At 42.0% G+C, this 16,875-nt stretch overlaps 1 protein-coding gene across 1 annotated transcript in view; it reads right to left on the bottom strand.

Moving 5' to 3' along the window:
* The window catches only part of atp8a2 (ATPase phospholipid transporting 8A2), a 709,260-nt gene that overhangs the window by 310,871 nt on the left and 381,514 nt on the right, over window positions 1–16,875 (bottom strand). The window lies entirely within an intron of this gene.

Here is a 16,875-nt window from a genome sequence, read left to right as displayed (position 1 = left end):
TCAGTTTGACTATGAATTCCTCAAAAAATATATTTAACAAAAACAGAAGCACTTTCATAACAATGGTCATCACATCTACTGTTATTCCTGCTGCTATTCTCCTAATTGAACAACAGCCTGACCTGCATAAAATAGAACAAAAGTTGATCAGCCTTAATTTGAAGATTTAATGTGCATTTGACTGTTTAAAAAAAAGAGAAAATTAGGTAATGAAATGCTTATACTTGAAACATATTTGAGTTCTGAAGGGGGTAATTCAGAGGTTCCTGCTCCAATTGAAATGTTTTTATTTATAGAGGTCTGAACACTCCCTCCTCTGAATCCCATTCAATCTGAAATCAAAAGTTGCTTGCATGCTGCCTTGGAGCACTAATTGTAAAACTGTAGTGGGTAACTCTTGTTCTCAGTTTTCTTGCCTTTTCACTCTTTCTCTGACCTCTCTCCCTCACGTTCATCTCCTCATTCCCTAAACCAGTTTTTCATAATCTCATCAATGTTCATATGCTCCCAATGCGAGACAGGACTTACCACTGCTCCCTAGAACGTCTAGAACTGCTCTGTATGGTTATTGAGACATTTCAATAACATAATAATCGACATCCTACAGGTAGCAGTGACGTGCAGGAAAGAGCAATAGACAGATCAGATAACTTTGTTTGCCCGTATTTTTTTTTTCGAGCTGTGATCACAAAAGTAGGCTTTATTGCATCAGTTGTTAGTATAGGCTCAGCAATTTATCTGGGATGGGAGTAGCTTTGAAGTACCTTAGGAAAAGAGTCACATTTTAACAGAAAAACGTGAGCAGAAGAGAATGGTCACCACTAGAACAAAAAGCTCCAGTCCTTGAATTGGGATGAGAACTTTTTGATCTCGTCTAACAACTTGGAGAACAGCAGAAGATGGTGGATTAAAGCCCTACTTTCAGGACTTGATTACATAAAACTAATCTGACATTTCAATGAAGTACTGAGCAAGCACTGCATCATCAGAGGCGCTGTCTTTAAAGGGAGACATTAAACCTATTCCTGCAATTCAGGTGAGTGTTAAAGATCCCATAGCACCATTTGAAGAAGAGCAGGGAGTTCTGTTGGTGTCCTCAACTACATTCCTTCCTCAACCAACACCACCAAACACAGATTAACGGGCATGCATTACGTTGCTACTTGTGAGATATTGCTGTCCACATAATAATTGCTGTGTCCACCAACACACCAACAGCGACTGCATATCAAAGCAATTCACCGCATATGAAACACTTTGGAATGCCCCAAGACAGCTTTATAAATACAGACTCTTTTTTAAATTGACAGAAAATTTCTCTATTCAGGAAATTAAACACAAATAAGTAAACCTCTCTTTACTTCCCGCAACCACTATGTAACAAAAATTAATGAGACTTCAAAGACACTACACGGACTCTAGCTAACAATAATAAAAGACTTATGTTTCCCACCTGATAGCTGACAGATTAACAGATTAATTAGCAAAAGCTCAATTTCCTTTACACTACACAGACTCATTAGAAGCATTCTGGAGGAACAAGTGTGAGGTGATGTATTTTGGGAGGACTAACAAGGCAGGGAAATATACAATGGATGGTAGGACCCTTGGTAGTACAGAGGGTCAGAGGGATCTTGGTGTTCTTGTCCATAGATCACTGAAGGCAGCAGCACAGGTAAATAAGGTGGTTCGGAAGGCAGATGAGATGCTTGCCTTTATTAGCCGAGGCATAGAATATAAGGGCAGGGAGGTTATGATGGAGCTGTATAAAATGCTAGTTAGGCCACAGCTGCAGTACTGTGTACAGTTCTGGTCGCCACCTTATAGGTAGGATGTGATTGCACCAGAGAGGGTGCAGAGGAGATTCACCAGGATGTTGCCTGGGCTGGAGCATTTCAGCTATGAAGAGAGACTGGATAGGGTAGGGTTGTTTTCCTGAGAGCAGAGAAGGCTGAGGGGGGACCTGATTGAGGTATACAAAATTACGAGGGGCATAGACAGGACAAAAATTTTTCCCTTAGTGGAGGGGTCAATAATCAGGGGGCACAGATTTAAGGTAAGGGGCAGGAGGCTTAGAGGGGATTTGAGGAAAAATGTTTTCACCCAGAGGGTGGTTGGAATCTGGAATGCACTGCCAGAAGGGGTGGTAGAGGCAGGAACCCTCACAACATTTAAGAAATATTTAGATGAGCATAGCATACAAGACTACGGGCCAAGTGCTGGAAAATGGGATTAGAATAGATAGGTGCTTGATGGCTGGCATGGACACGATGTGCCGAAGGGCCTGTTTCTGTGCTATATAATTCTATGAGAAAAAGTGTAAACTTGGAATCTTAGGTTTTTACATTGTAAAAGAAAATAAAAATAAAGCCTACAGAAAAAAGTTACCAGTATTTTCGTTTACCAAAAGATCCATTTTAACAATGCTGCCTCCCAAGAGCCTTTTGCCTAAACACCAGCAATAGGAAGAAACTGGACAGAGCTCTCCATGCGGTCTGATGCACCATCGGAGGAATAGTCCTGCCTACCTGGACAACTGCAAGGTATGTGGCACGAAAGGGCACCGGTCAAGGCTGTGCTGGAGCTCTGATAGTGGAAAACTGGCCAGAAGTCACAGCAGACGAGGACCTGACAAGAAGCAGACACCACCTTGTGGCAGAAACGGGGATACATTCGCCAGAGGCCAAGCCAAACAAAGACATGACCACGAGATTGACAGTGACATGAACAACATACAGGGTCACTGAGGGTGAGCAAGCTTTTCACCCAGTAACCATTGCACACCATATGGATGTGGTTACACAGCAGGAAGCATTCACCACTATTGACATCATATGCCCAGAGAAGAATGGACAACTCACATTGTGACTCAAGATCAATACAGGGGCAAGTGCAAACATTTTGCTACTGAGAATAGCGAAGAACATGTACCTGGCGAGGTGGGAAGCCATGCTACAACCAATGAAGACAAGACTCACCGTATACAACAGTACACCAATCAACTGTGTGGGTACAGTAAGCTTGATGTGCAGGTATGGAACCTCTGTTTGGTCACCACAGGTTTTCTACATCATTGACACAAATGGTCCAGCAGTTGCAGGTCGACCGGCATGTAGCGAACTTCAAATTGTGACAATCCATGAGGTCAGCAGTATGCCAAAGACACACAACCAGAACAGATGTGACCCTACTGAGTCCATCCAAGATTTGCAAAGAATGGTATGTACAATCAAGTCCTTGATTAGGGGCAGAGATGCAACATCTTGTCCCATGACCAGAGTTTCCTTGACGCTTATAGTCAAGGAGAACAAGTTACAGGCCTGGGAGAGACAGTCCATAAGTCTTTGTAGCTGAGTTTCCATGTAAGCAACTAGCGCAGCACCATCAGCGTAGAGAAGTTCCAAGTCACCATCTCATGAAATCCTCTTCAATACAAGACAGGCTCCTAGCAAAACCAGAAAAGATGCAAACTACGCACGATAAGCATGCAGGTGTAGAATTACCACCATTACAGATAGGACAGAAAGTCAGGGTAATCCGTCCACAAGAAAACGTGTGGTTCCCTGCAGAAGTGTCCACAATCTGGAACGAACCAAGATCTTATGAATTAACCACCCCTAAGAAGAAACCGATGTCAGCTCAGGGAACTAGCTAACAACCCTGACAACCCTATTGCACCGAGAACGTGGTCACACTCAGATCTGCAAAATATGGCAAAGGAAAGTAACTAATGCAATTCTCAAACACAGGATGACTGTCAGAACACACACAAATCTAGTTCTCAACCAGGTTACCCTGTGATGAGATCAGGTCGAGTCAGTAGACTGCCTGTACAGTTCAGAGACACTTGACTAAAGGCCATTAGAGTCAGTGCATATGTAAATATTATTCAAAGTTGTTTTGCTTTATTATGTACATAGTTTATCGTTTGTGTATTTACATTTTAGGAAAGAGGGATGCTGTGATATCACTTTAACAGCGCAAGTACGCCACATCATCATCACAGGAAGTGATGTCAATTCTGGGTACTGCCTGTGTGGAGTTTGCAAGTTCTCCCTGTGTCTGCGTGAGTTTCCTCCGGGTGCTCCGGTTTCCTTCCACAGCCAAAAAGACTTGCAGGTTGATAGGTGAATTGGCCATTATAAATTGCCACTAGTATAGGTAGGTGGTAGGGGAATATAGGGACAGGTGAGGATGTGGTAGGAATATGGGATTAGTGTAGGATTAGTATAAATGGGTGGTTAATGGTCGGCACAGACTCGGTGGGCCGAAGGGCCTGTTTCAGTGCTGTATCTCTAAATCTAAAATGTGATCAGTTAGTTGGAGTTGTGTTGATCACCTAGACACACGTGTATGATAGAGCTCTCTTGTAAACTTGTGCTTCACAATAAAGAACCAAGCATTTATTTACCTTTCAACTCAAGATTGTCTGGTACATTATTGTTAAGGAAAGCAGTACTCAACACTACTCGATCAGAGCATGATCAACTGCAGTATAGAAGCAGGCATACTAAACAAGTGAAAAATATTTCTCTTCCATTCCGACTGATTGGTCTCCAAATCTTTTCAGGCGGGCACCACAGTTGCGCTATCAATGATGTTTGTGCCTGCCCAGTTTATTCAAATGATGCTGGCCACTGTTTTTTCCAACCGTGTCAAGGTTCATTCACTGGTCAGGTGAAAGTTGCACCCTGCCCTAGATCTGACCCTCAAAGGCCTCCAAAGGTAATTCAGTCGCAGACTTGTAGGCATAGGTAAAATTGGATTTGGGAATTCAACTTATTTATTTAGAGATACAGCACTGAAACAGGCCCTTCGGCCCACCAAGTCTGTGCTGACCAACAACCACCCATTTATACTAACCCTACAGTAATCCCATATTCCCCATCACCTAACTACACTAGGGGCAATTTACAACGGCCAATTTACCTATCACCTGCAAGTCTTTTGGATGTGGGAGGAAACCGGAGCACCCGTTGAAAACCCACGCGGTCACAGGGAGAACTTGCAAACTCCGCACAGGCAGTACCCAGAATTGAACCCGGGTCGCTGGAGCTGTGAGGCTGCGGTGCTAACCACTGCGCCACCTTAAAAGAGGATTAATTAAAAGGTCCTTCAAAGTGCAAGCAGTGCCGCGTGGGTTTTCGCCCGGTGCTCCGGTTTCCTCCCACAGCCACAGACTTGCAGGTTGACAGGTAAATTGGCCATTATAAATTGCCCCTAGTATAGGTAGGTGGTAGGGGAATATAGGGAAGGTGTGGTAGGAATAGGGGATTAGTGTAGGATTAGTATAAATGGGTGGTTGATGGTCGGCACAGACTCGGTGGGCCGAAGGGCCTGTTTCAGTGCTGTATCTCTAAACAAAATAAATAAATAAATTGCAAGCTGCAGTTAATGGAGGCAACTGGACTATTTCAGTTCTTTTTTGACAAAAACCACTGCATTTCTTTCCACACCTGTTTTGCAAAGACGCATTCCAGAAGGAGGTGGGCAACCGTCTCTTCCCCACCACAGTCACCTCGAGTGCATTGTGCGGAGGGGGTGAGACTTCGGGCGTGCAGGAAGGATCTGACGGGAGGGCTCTTCTCACCACCAGCCAAGCTACATCTTGGTGCTTGCACAGGAGTCTGTGCTCTACGGGCTGTTCCCAGGGACGCACACCGAGATAAACATCAATTGCTGCTGGAGGACCATCAATTCGGTGAAGGACGCCCTTTGGTCTGCCCGAAACTTGCTGGTCTTCCAGCGCGAAGAGTTGTCCACGACCGAATGTTGCAGACTGGCACATTCCAAGGTCCAGGACTACGTGCTGAGGGACGCATTAAAGCTTGGGGCGCCGCAGCAAAGGCTCAATGGGGAAAGACCACTGTGTAAGGTCCCCCCACCAAGCTAAACTGAGGGGCTGGATCCATGGAAAACCCCTCGAACTGTATCGGGAAAATTTTCATTTGCTGTAAATTGTATATGGCATGAAAAATGAAATGGAAGGGTTGTGAGGCAACTCATGATTGTATTGAAGAAAACTGACCTCCTTTGCACTGTTTGTAATTTTTGACTTGGTGCTGTTTGGAACTGTTTTGTCATGTATTTTTTTTTTTTTTACAGATTTTTATGAATGAAGTATATTATGGAAAAAAAATTCAGTTTTTTTCCCCTCAAACATCATGCATTTAGCTACAGCAGCTGTTAGTACACAAGGGTCTTTAGTGGCTGACAGAGAGCAAACTCTGGATTGAACATATGGCATGAAATACTTCAGGTCAATGTCAGATATTATCCGCTTTATAGCTCAGTCATACCTAAATTTAATAGCTACTTTTTGTTTTAAACACAATTACCTCAATTTAAAATGGCACTTCTTTACTTTCTCCCATGAGGTGTGAACGGGGCAGGAAAAAATCTTGCATTATCAAAAAGACAATCTGACGGAAGTAAAAGGTGCCTTTTCCTTAAGTTCTATTAAATAAACCAAGTTTGCTTCATGTATAAATTCTCCACCAGGGTTGCATATTGACTATAGTCTTTTTGAGGCATGTCATGATTGATCCATAAACCTCTTGTTATGAGGCAGCTGGTCCCTGCACACATGGAGTTCTGATGACAGTATTTGAGACGCTACCATGAGAGATGGTAACTTATGTGATGCTCTCATCATTATGAAAGAAGGATGGGGAGATTAATCGGATTCACCTCATGGCTTACTATTTGAAAGTTAACCACTACACTTAGATCTAGTCAACTTAGTGCTTTTATCAACAACAGAATATGTGTTTGTTGTGCACAATAGGATACGGATACTGTACACAGTAGGATATATGAAGAAAATGCGACTGTATTCATGAAATCTTGTAGTTCCAAACAGCCTGTACAATCTACTGTCATGAATTCTAACCCACTCATTTAATCTCCTGAGGGAAGATTCTGTAGAAATATTCCTTGATCCAAAGGTAATCAAGCAAAACTCCACAGTATTCATCTAGCTTCCTCTGCAATATCCAAATGTGGCCAATTTTCCTTCTAGCTTCTATTTATTATATTAAAACCACTCAAAAATACACCAGCTCATTCTTTTCTCTGATAAAAATTTATTCAAACTTTTCTTCATTTATGGACTATGGTTCATTTTCTCTGAAAAATGATACAAAATAAAAAAGCTTGCCAATCAGTAACTTACATTTATATACTGCCTTTAACATAGCGAAACATTGCAAACATTCATAATTGGGGGTTGTGTGTGAACAGGAGTAGGAAAGAGGTTTGGTGAGACAGTCAGCATGTGTCTGAAGGTGGGGAAACATTTAGACTTGACAGAAGGTTTTAAAGAGGGAGTTCCAGAGTGTGAAGGCAAGATGGCTGATAGCTCTAAACAAAAAGAACATAAGAAATAGGAGCAGGAGTAGGCCATTCGGCTCCCCAATATTTCAAATATCTATCTACCTCCTCTTTAAATACTTTCAGTGATCTAGCCTCCACAACTCTCTGGAGTAGAGAATTCCAGACATTCACTACCCTCTGAGAGGAGAAATTCCTTCACATCTCAGTTTTAAACGAGTGTCCCCTTATTCTGTAATTATGTCCCCGAGTTCAAGATTCCTCCACTAGTGAAAACATCTACCCTGTAGGTATGTCACAGTGAAGGGGAGAAATGCATGGCAGAAAGTTAGGAGAGCAGAGGATGCAAACACAGAAATAAGGCTGGAGGAGGCTGCAAAGTTAGGGAGATGTGTGGAGGATCTGAAGACAAGATAGGAATTTCAAGTATTGAGGGATGGGGGGGGTCAATGGAAATCAGCAACAAGAGATAAATGATCTGGATTTTGTGCAATAGGATGCAGGCAGTGGAGTTCTGGATCAGTTGAAGTGGAGTGAGGTGGAGCTCAGGAGACCAGCAAGGAAGGTGCTGAAAAAGTTAATCCAGAATACGTGAGGGTTTCGGTGGCAGTGCACATGAGATAGGGAAAGAAATGGGCAATGTTTCAGAGATGGAAGTGTACAGTCTTGGTGATGGATGTGAGGTAGTACATTTTGGCAGAAAGAATAGGGAGGTCACTTATTACTTGGAAGCTGTGAGTCTAGGTGGGGTAGAGGAACAAAGGGATCTTGGAGTACAAATACACCAATCACTAAAAGCTGCGCCACAGGTAAGCAAGGCCATTTTAAAAAAGCAAAGCTAGCACAAGGCTTTATTTTTTTAGATTAGATTAGAGATACAGCACTGAAACAGGCCCTTCAGCCCACCGAGTCTGTGCCGAACATCAACCACCCATTTATACTAATCCTACACTAATCCCATATTCCTACCAAACATCCCCACCTGTCCCTACATTTCCCTACCACCTACCTATACTAGTGACAATTTATAATGGCCAATTTACCTATCAACCTGCAAGTCTTTTGGCTTGTGGGAGGAAACCGGAGCACCCGGAGAAAACCCACGCAGACACAGGGAGAACTTGCAAACTCCACACAGGCAGTACCCGGAATTGAACCCGGGTCCCTGGAGCTGTGAGGCTGCGGTGCTAACCACTGCGCCACTATGCCGCCTGGAGGGATAGAATTGAAAAATAGGGAGGTTACGCAAAACCTATATCAAACCTTAGTTAGACCATACTCCGTGCTGTTCTGGTCACCATTTTATAAAAAGAATATAGAGGCATTAGATAGGGTGCAGAGAAGAAATGTGTGAGTATACATATCAGGAAAGGATGAACAGGTTGGGTCTCTTTTCTCTTGAAAAAAAGAAAGCTGAGGGTTGAATTAATAGTAGAGGTCTTTAAAATGTTGCAAGATTTTGATAGAGTGGATACAGAGAGATTGCTTCCACTTGTGGGGAAGAGCATAATTAGAGGCCATCAATTTAAGATAGTCACCAAGAAATTCAATTGGGAATTTAGAAGAAACTTCTTTGTCCAAAGAGCAGTGGGAACTACCACAGGGAGTAGTTGAAGCGAACAGCATTGACGCATTTAAAGGGAAGCTAGACAGGCACATGAGGGAGAAGGTAATAGAGGGCTATGATGATACAGTAAGATGAGGAAAGATGAGAGGAGGCTTGAGTGGAGCATAAACACGGCCATGGACTGGTTGGGCCAAATGGCCAGTTTCTCTGCCATATATCCTATGTAATCCTATGAATGGATGTAGGGTTTGAAGCACAGCTAAGGATTAAGTAGGATCTAGAGGTTCTGTAAGATTGACTTGAGAAAGAATGAGTTTCCAAGTTGGAGGCGGGTTGCCGGGGTTTGGGGGGGGGGGGGGGGCGGGGCGGTGTGCTGGATGGCAGGGGAAGTGATAAGTTAACTGATAGTTTCAGTCATGGTAATTTTGAGTTGGAAGAAGTTGGTGCCAGTCAGATGGTGAGAATGCATGGCTGCAGAAGTGGAATTATGGGTAGTAAGTCTGTCCCTTTCCTTCCACTGCCCATCGACAATTTGCCTAATTTATTAAGTTTAACAGAAGGTAGGACTTCCAGTTCCTTTTGGAACTGTAAAATTTCTAACTGACACATAAGTTAGAACTGCAAAGTGCTGGCATGCAGTGAGGTGGCTGCTAATGGGGAGTCCCTGTGTTTCTCCCATGTTCTCAAGGTGTGGTCGAGTGTTTCTCTAATTGGAGGGGGGGGGGGGGGGTCAAAATTGGAGAAGAAAAGTAACCCCACTCTGCTTTGGTAAGGCTCGTCACAGCCAGTTTCAGTGTGTTACTGGCAAGGACTGGAAGATCAACCTGTCCTCTCAGCCAGGGAAGGGAAACAGCCTAATCAGGAATTAAATGTTTTTCAAAAGGAACAAAATAAAAAGTAAATAAAACAAGTCAGTTAAAAATGACAGTAACTGTTCACTATATCGCATACCAATTTTGTGATTTACATTTCCTACAACTAGTACAGACATGTGAAACAGGATATTAGTTCTGATAAATATTTGTAGGACATCTCCTGTAACATCAATTAAAAAAAAAAGAAAGTCTTTTGTCAACTTTATTATACACATTCAATGATCTCAAAGGACATTTCAACAAACCAGAGAAACAGCAATTCCGAAGTCAAAACAGCTGCTAGATGTATTCCTGTTAAAAGTATTGTAAACGTCTGTATACAGTTTAAATAAATTAAATCCGCACAGCACAAGGTTGGAACAAAAGACACAATAGCTACCATTGTGAATCTGCCCATTGGAACACGGCCCCTTGGCTAGTAGCTAATCAGAACAGTGTTATGGGTGGTCTTAGCTGCAGGCTGCATCCCAAAGCTCTGTAAGCAATCATTTAATGACATGTAGTTTACATTTTCTCACCTTCAAATGTCCTGGATTACTACAGTCACAGTGGTTCTGTATAAATTGCATATTAACACTTCAACATTTTACTAGCCATGAAAAAAATCAAACCTTGGATGCTGAATAGGTCTCTCGATTCACAATTAAATATAGAATCAGCTTTTGTTCTATCTGCCCTGGGACTAAACAGTTAAATAAATTATAAGCAGTGGAATAGGGCCTCCAGCCACTTAGTAATTAATCACAGTTAGTGGTATTGCACTGAACAGTACACTGAGTACTGTTCAGTCAGAACTGAAGGACAATTCAGTTTCAAGCCTCTGGTAGGTTTTACTTGTGGTTCTCCAAATATTCTAGTAATAGAAACATCAACCCTGTTACAACACAAATGCTGGTACCAGCAATGTCTGTACAATGCATAGTAATAATTAAAATGGGGTAGTACATTGCCAATTGAATTGGCAAATCTTTAAACTGCTTTCACATTGTTATTCTTTCCAAAGTTGGAAAGAACCAAAAAATGAAAACCAATGCAATGTGTTTTTCAGCTCCACTGGTGGTTCCAACATTTGCTGAGTTAGATCTACTAATTTACCATAGACCAGCAATTAACTACAGCACCGTGCATGTCTGTTGAAGCAGAGCCATGGTAGCTAGAGCTTTTATCCATTAAGCCATTAGGGAGGCAATTATTTTTTAAATTTGGTCAATACTCCCCACCCTTGTTAGTTGCCTTCTCTAATTACTGATTTGCAAAATTTCTTCTGGCTCAAATAGAAAATCAATTAACTATTCAAACAAATCCATAGTGGTTTTTGTTAACAATAAATTGTCCTCCACATTTTTATTTAGATATCTTCCAAAAGTACTTGTATTAACCGTTTACAGATTTCTTCAATAAAACATACACAAGCTCAAATGGATTTACCATCACTCCTGCACAGTTGACAGAATATCACTCATGAACTGGAGGGCCTATTCTTTGAGGTATCAATCAAATTGATTCACATCTGTAACATCAAAACAGCATGGAATCTTTGGTATTTTGAAAGGTATACCATTAGCACTTTTTGTTTTATTTGTGACAACCAGATGGAAAGGAACCTGCTAAAATTCTCAGAAATATTTGAAAACTGTAACCACAGTCATAAGACTGCAAAGCAATTAAAAAGTGCCTTGGATTCTTTCAAATTAGAAAAATCAGTGATCAATTAACAATGTTAAATATGTCCTGAATATCAATCCAAAAACAATGTTGGATTATTCTGACTAAAGAAATCTATAAATCTAAATAGCAAATGCATGAATGAGAATCTGGACTCATCAAGTTTGAATGTAAAAACATCACCTGATCCCTAACCTCAATTTCACTCTAGTGCACTAGACTCAAGAAGCCTTACAAAGGTCTCACTCCAAGCAGCAAACTCATCTATAATTCCTCTTCAAAAGGACTTCTAAATTCCCATCACATTATACAGGAGCAGTAGACTTTCCTTTGAATTCACCAATAGATAACTAGTACCGTATGAATACTTTTGACCACATATAAAGTTTCTCAGCAGCGAAATGTGCATGTAGTTGTAGTAAGGAACAGCAATAATTACTGGTGACATGATCAGCTAATGTATGAGAGGTTATCAAATCGTGACCTGGCTGGACGAGTTGTTTTGTGGTGTTGGTTGGTGTGCGTGTTGGGGGGCGGGGGGGGGGGGGGGGGGGGGGAAAGAGAGTGGGTTGGGAGGCAGTAGTTGCAAGCCTGAAAATAAGTTAGCCTGTAAGTAAGTGCAGGTATTTGCGAACTGCCTGGAATTACACTAGGGAAAAAATGATACTGCAAATAACTTAGCTGCATCTTGAGGATCTCAAGAAAGAACTCTGAAGAGAACAGAAGTGAAATGGTGAATTTTACAGCTGTATGTGAAATGGGCTATAACAAAAAGCAACTCCCATTAGCAGCCACTGTAGTTTGCCTTTAAGTACCTCAGTTTGCTCACAGCTTTAAAAATTTAATTGGTGCTCAGCTACTGTCAGCCAGTATTTCCATAAATGTCAATTGCTGAAGATCTTCAATTTAAAGCTTCAACACCAAATTTACTACTGTTTCTCTTTCTCCTGTTATTGCAGCTACAGTAGCACTACTGATCTATGACCTTTAGACAACAAATTAAGCCATACACATTTTCTTTTTCCTTGTCAGTTGAACTAACGGCTTGACATTTATGGATTCCTGGTTGTAAAATGTGAGCTCCGTGTACATCAGTCATGTGCAACAACATCTGCCTCCTTTGCTGCTGTCATGCTAGGTCATGCCATACTGATTATTATACAGGAAAACATCTAATTCCAGGTCAATGTTTTAAGGCTTGTGATTTCTTGCTAAGTATCAGTGTCACCTTTAAAAATGTAAGCTTCTGGAGCTTTTGAACAACATTTGCAATTTGGTCACGGATGAATAGTGATATTACAATCCAGGTTTATAAGCAATCTTTACTAAGAATAATCTGCAGTAGTCCCACTTTATTAAGGGACATGGGACAAAGGCTGATATATGGAGTTAGGTCACAGATCAGCCCTGATTTCACTGAATGCTGCAAACAGGCTCAAAAGGCCTACTCCTGTTCCTATATTCCTGGAACTGCACACATTACAGATCAGTGACCACTGAGAATTTGTGGAACACTATCTAAAACAAATTTAAGAAAAGTTGAAAACAAATCAAATTCATTCATCAAATAATTTCTACATAGGGAACAAAGCTCAATTAAAAGGATATTTTTACAAGATTTTTTTTAAAGGAGAAATTACAGATCATCTCCCCACACATCAAAATGCACAGGCTTGCATTTTAAGTTCTTTTTGACTGTGTAAGACTTTAGTACAAATAAACTCATCAGGAACACTGCATGATTGAAAGGAAGAAAATTCTTGGCCTTACTTGGGTTACAGAAGAAAAGCGGTTTCTACTTTATGGTTCTAAATTCTAATCTATGATTGTTAATGTTATAAAACAAAGTATCTGTACCTTTACTTGCATTTCTCAACTATTGTCTTATTGTAACATTTTATGATCTGGAGCTATTAATTGGGGAAATTGTTCTTTGACATCATGTATTTTTGCTTTATTGCTAACACAAAGGAGAACCAAGGAAAAGAGTGTACAACATGATCCATTCATGAAAAGAGTGTCAACAAGTGTACATCATTGGCTGTGAAGGACATTACGGTGTTCTGAAGATGTGAAGCGCACTAAATAAATGCAAATCTTTGTAATCTATCAAGTGGTGGACTTATAGGTGGAGTGGTGGAAGCAAGAATCTTGGAATCATATGATGGGGAGAGAACTACAGATTCTTTTAGTATGGATGAGCTAAATAGGGCAAAATAGCCTCCCAGATCCATTTCTACCTTGCGATCTTCACAAATCATGATGGCCATTGAAGCCTTAATCTATTTCACCTTCAACTGACAACAACAACTTGTATTTATATAGCACCTTTAATGTAATAAAGCGTCCCAAGGCGCTTTACAGGAGCATTATAAAGCAAAGTACGATGCTGAGCCATAAATGGAAATATTAGATCAGATGACCAAAACTTGGTTAGAGGTAGGTTTTCAAGAGTGTCTTAAAGGAGGAAAGCAAGATGGGGAGGTGTAAAATTACGTAGAATTTACAGCTCAGAGGGAGGGTATTCCAGAGCTTGGGGCATAGGCAACTGAAGGCGTGGCCACCAATGGTGGAGCGATTAAAACCAGGGATGCACAAGAGGTCAGAAATAGTGCAGCGTAGATGTCTTAGAGGGTTGTGGGGCTGGAGGAGATTACAGAGATAGGGAGGGGCAAGGAGGAATTTGAAATCAAAGATGAGAATTTTAAAATCAAGACATTGCTTAACCGGGAGCCAACGTAGGTCAGCAAGCAGGGGGGACAGGGGAACAGGATTTGGTGCGAGTTATGATATGGCCAGCAGAGCTTTGGATGACCTCAAGTTTACGGAGACTAGAATGTGGGAGACCAGCCAGAAGTGCATTGGAATAGTCAAGTCTCAAGGTAACGAAGGCATGAATGAGGGTTTCAGCAGCAGGTGAGCTGAGACAGGGACAAAGTCGGGTGATGTTACAGAGGAGGAAGAGAGAGAACTATTTACAATATCGGCTAATATGGGGACCAGGCGTGCAGTTTAGTGGGAATAGGATCGAGGTAACAGGAAGTGGGTCTCACAGACAATCATGCAGATTTTGAACAAGGATTTTGACAGGAGGAAAATTAATTTGGAGTGCAATTAGTAACAGACCACTCTTCTGTAGGTAGCACAGAGGTAGAAATGAAGCAAAGGGCAGAAAAATTGGCAACTGAACAAAATAAAATTAAAGCAGAAGGATATCAAAACAAACATGCTCTGCCACAACAGCATTTGAGACAATTTCAGGTGCAATGAAAGTGCTGTTGATGCTTGGAAAAGGAAAACCAATAACAGCCTTCTAGGCACTTTTATTTAGTGTAGGGAGATGATGGTTCGGCCAAATTCGTTGCAGGCAGCCACAAACCTGTCAATGAGTCTCTGCAGACACTCTTTAGTGTGAGATGTTAATGCAGCATCGTCAGCAAAGAGGAGTTCCCTGATGAGGACTTTCCATACTTTGGTCTTCGCTCTTAGGCGGGCAAGGTTGAACAACCTGCCACCTGATCTTGTGTGGAGGAAAATTCCTTCTTCTGAAGACTTGAACACGTGTGAGAGCAGCAGGGAGAAGAAAATCCCACACAGTGTAGGTGCGAGAACACAGCCCTGTTTCACACCACTCAGGATAGGAAAGGGTCTGCCTCAAGAAAACGAACATCATGGGACAGGACGTCAGAAATGCTCCATCCATCAATATCGGCGACCACGCTCTGGAAGTGGTTCAGGAGTTCACCTATCTAGGCTCAACTATCACCAGTAACCTGTCTCTCGATGCAGAAATGAACAAGCGCATGGGAAAGGCTTCCACTGCTATGTCCAGACTGGCCAAGAGAGTGTGGAAAAATGGCGCACTGACACGGAACACAAAAGTCCGAGTGTATCAAGCCTGTGTCCTCAGTACCTTGCTCTATGGCAGCGAGGCCTGGACAACGTATGTCAGCCAAGAGCGACGTCTCAATTCATTCCATCTTTGCTGCCTCCGGAGAATCCTTGGCATCAGGTGGCAGGACCGCATCTCCAACACAGAAGTCCTCGAGGCGGCCAACATCCCCAGCTTATACACACTACTGAGTCAGCGGCGCTTGAGATGGCTTGGCCATGTGAGCCGCATGGAAGATGGCAGGATCCCCAAAGACACATTGTACAGCGAGCTCGTCACTGGTATCAGACCTACCGGCCGTCCATGTCTCCGCTTTAAAGACGTCTGCAAATGCGACATGAAGTCCTGTGACATTGATCACAAGTCGTGGGAGTCAGTTGCCAGCGATCACCAGAGCTGGCGGGCAGCCATAAAGGCGGGGCTAAAGTGTGGCGAGTCGAAGAGACTTAGCAGTTGGCAGGAAAAAAGACAAGTGCAAGGAGTGAGCCAACTGTGTAACAGCCCCGACAACCAATTTTTTCTGCAGCACCTGTGGAAGAGTCTGTCACTCTAGTATTGGCCTTTATAGCCACTCCAGGTGCTGCTCCACAAACCACTGACCACCTCCAGGCGCTTACCCATTGTCTCCCGAGACAAGGAGGCCAAAGAAGAAGAAGAAGAAGGAGGGAGATGATGACGTAATCCATTCCAAATGTTTCCAATTTCTTCTAGTTGGATAGATGCCCTATCATGGAATGTGGTTGCTGGAGAACCTATGCTAGAGCAAGTTACCTTCAAATTTTATTCTAACTAAAGCTTCTATTTTGTGGGTAAAAGGCAGCTTTTCCGAGATTTGCTAGAACAGCTAGTATCTGCAGAATGTCAACAAATCTGTTAGGCTGTAACTATCATAAAATAGCCATGGATAGTTCTAATCTTCTGGTGGGCACATTTATATGATTATTCTTTTCTGTACAAATAATAACCTAGTTCATGCTAAGTCCTGAATTCATGCTGTGAAGCCATTTTCAGAAATAAAAGCAAGAAATGCTGGAACCACTCAGCAGGTCTGGTAGCATCTGTGGAAAGAGAAGCAGAGTTAACGTTTCGGGACAGTGACCCTTCTTCGGAACTCGCCATTTTCAGTCTTGGTATGTTGAGCTAATAATACCTAATATAACACCAAAAGTGAAGGTCATAGAGGAGATGATGAAATGGCCTCTTGGTTAAAAACAAGAGGATTTCATTGAGGTTGGGAGATAAAGAAGGGAGACATCTGAAGAATTGAGCTGTAATTTGTGTATCTTCTGCCGCTAAGCAGTAACTGCAGGTGTTGGTGAGTACGTGTACGATCTAATGTTCAATAAATCTGTGTGTTTTTGCCTGTGTTTGAACCCAAGATTCATGTGGACACATGCCTACAGCCTTGTCTATAATATTAGAAAATTCATATTACTAACATGGCTGTAACACAAATTCATGTGTCTTGGCCTTTTTGGATGTGTTATCCACAGCTGTAAAAGACATACTGATATTCCCCAGTGAAAAAATTCTGAGTTCCTGAA

The sequence above is a fragment of the Heterodontus francisci genome, chromosome 6 (assembly GCF_036365525.1).
Source record: "Heterodontus francisci isolate sHetFra1 chromosome 6, sHetFra1.hap1, whole genome shotgun sequence".
NCBI lineage: Eukaryota > Metazoa > Chordata > Chondrichthyes > Heterodontiformes > Heterodontidae > Heterodontus > Heterodontus francisci.
The sequence above is the reverse complement of the archived record's forward strand: the minus strand, read 5'-3'. Positions and strand labels throughout refer to the sequence as shown.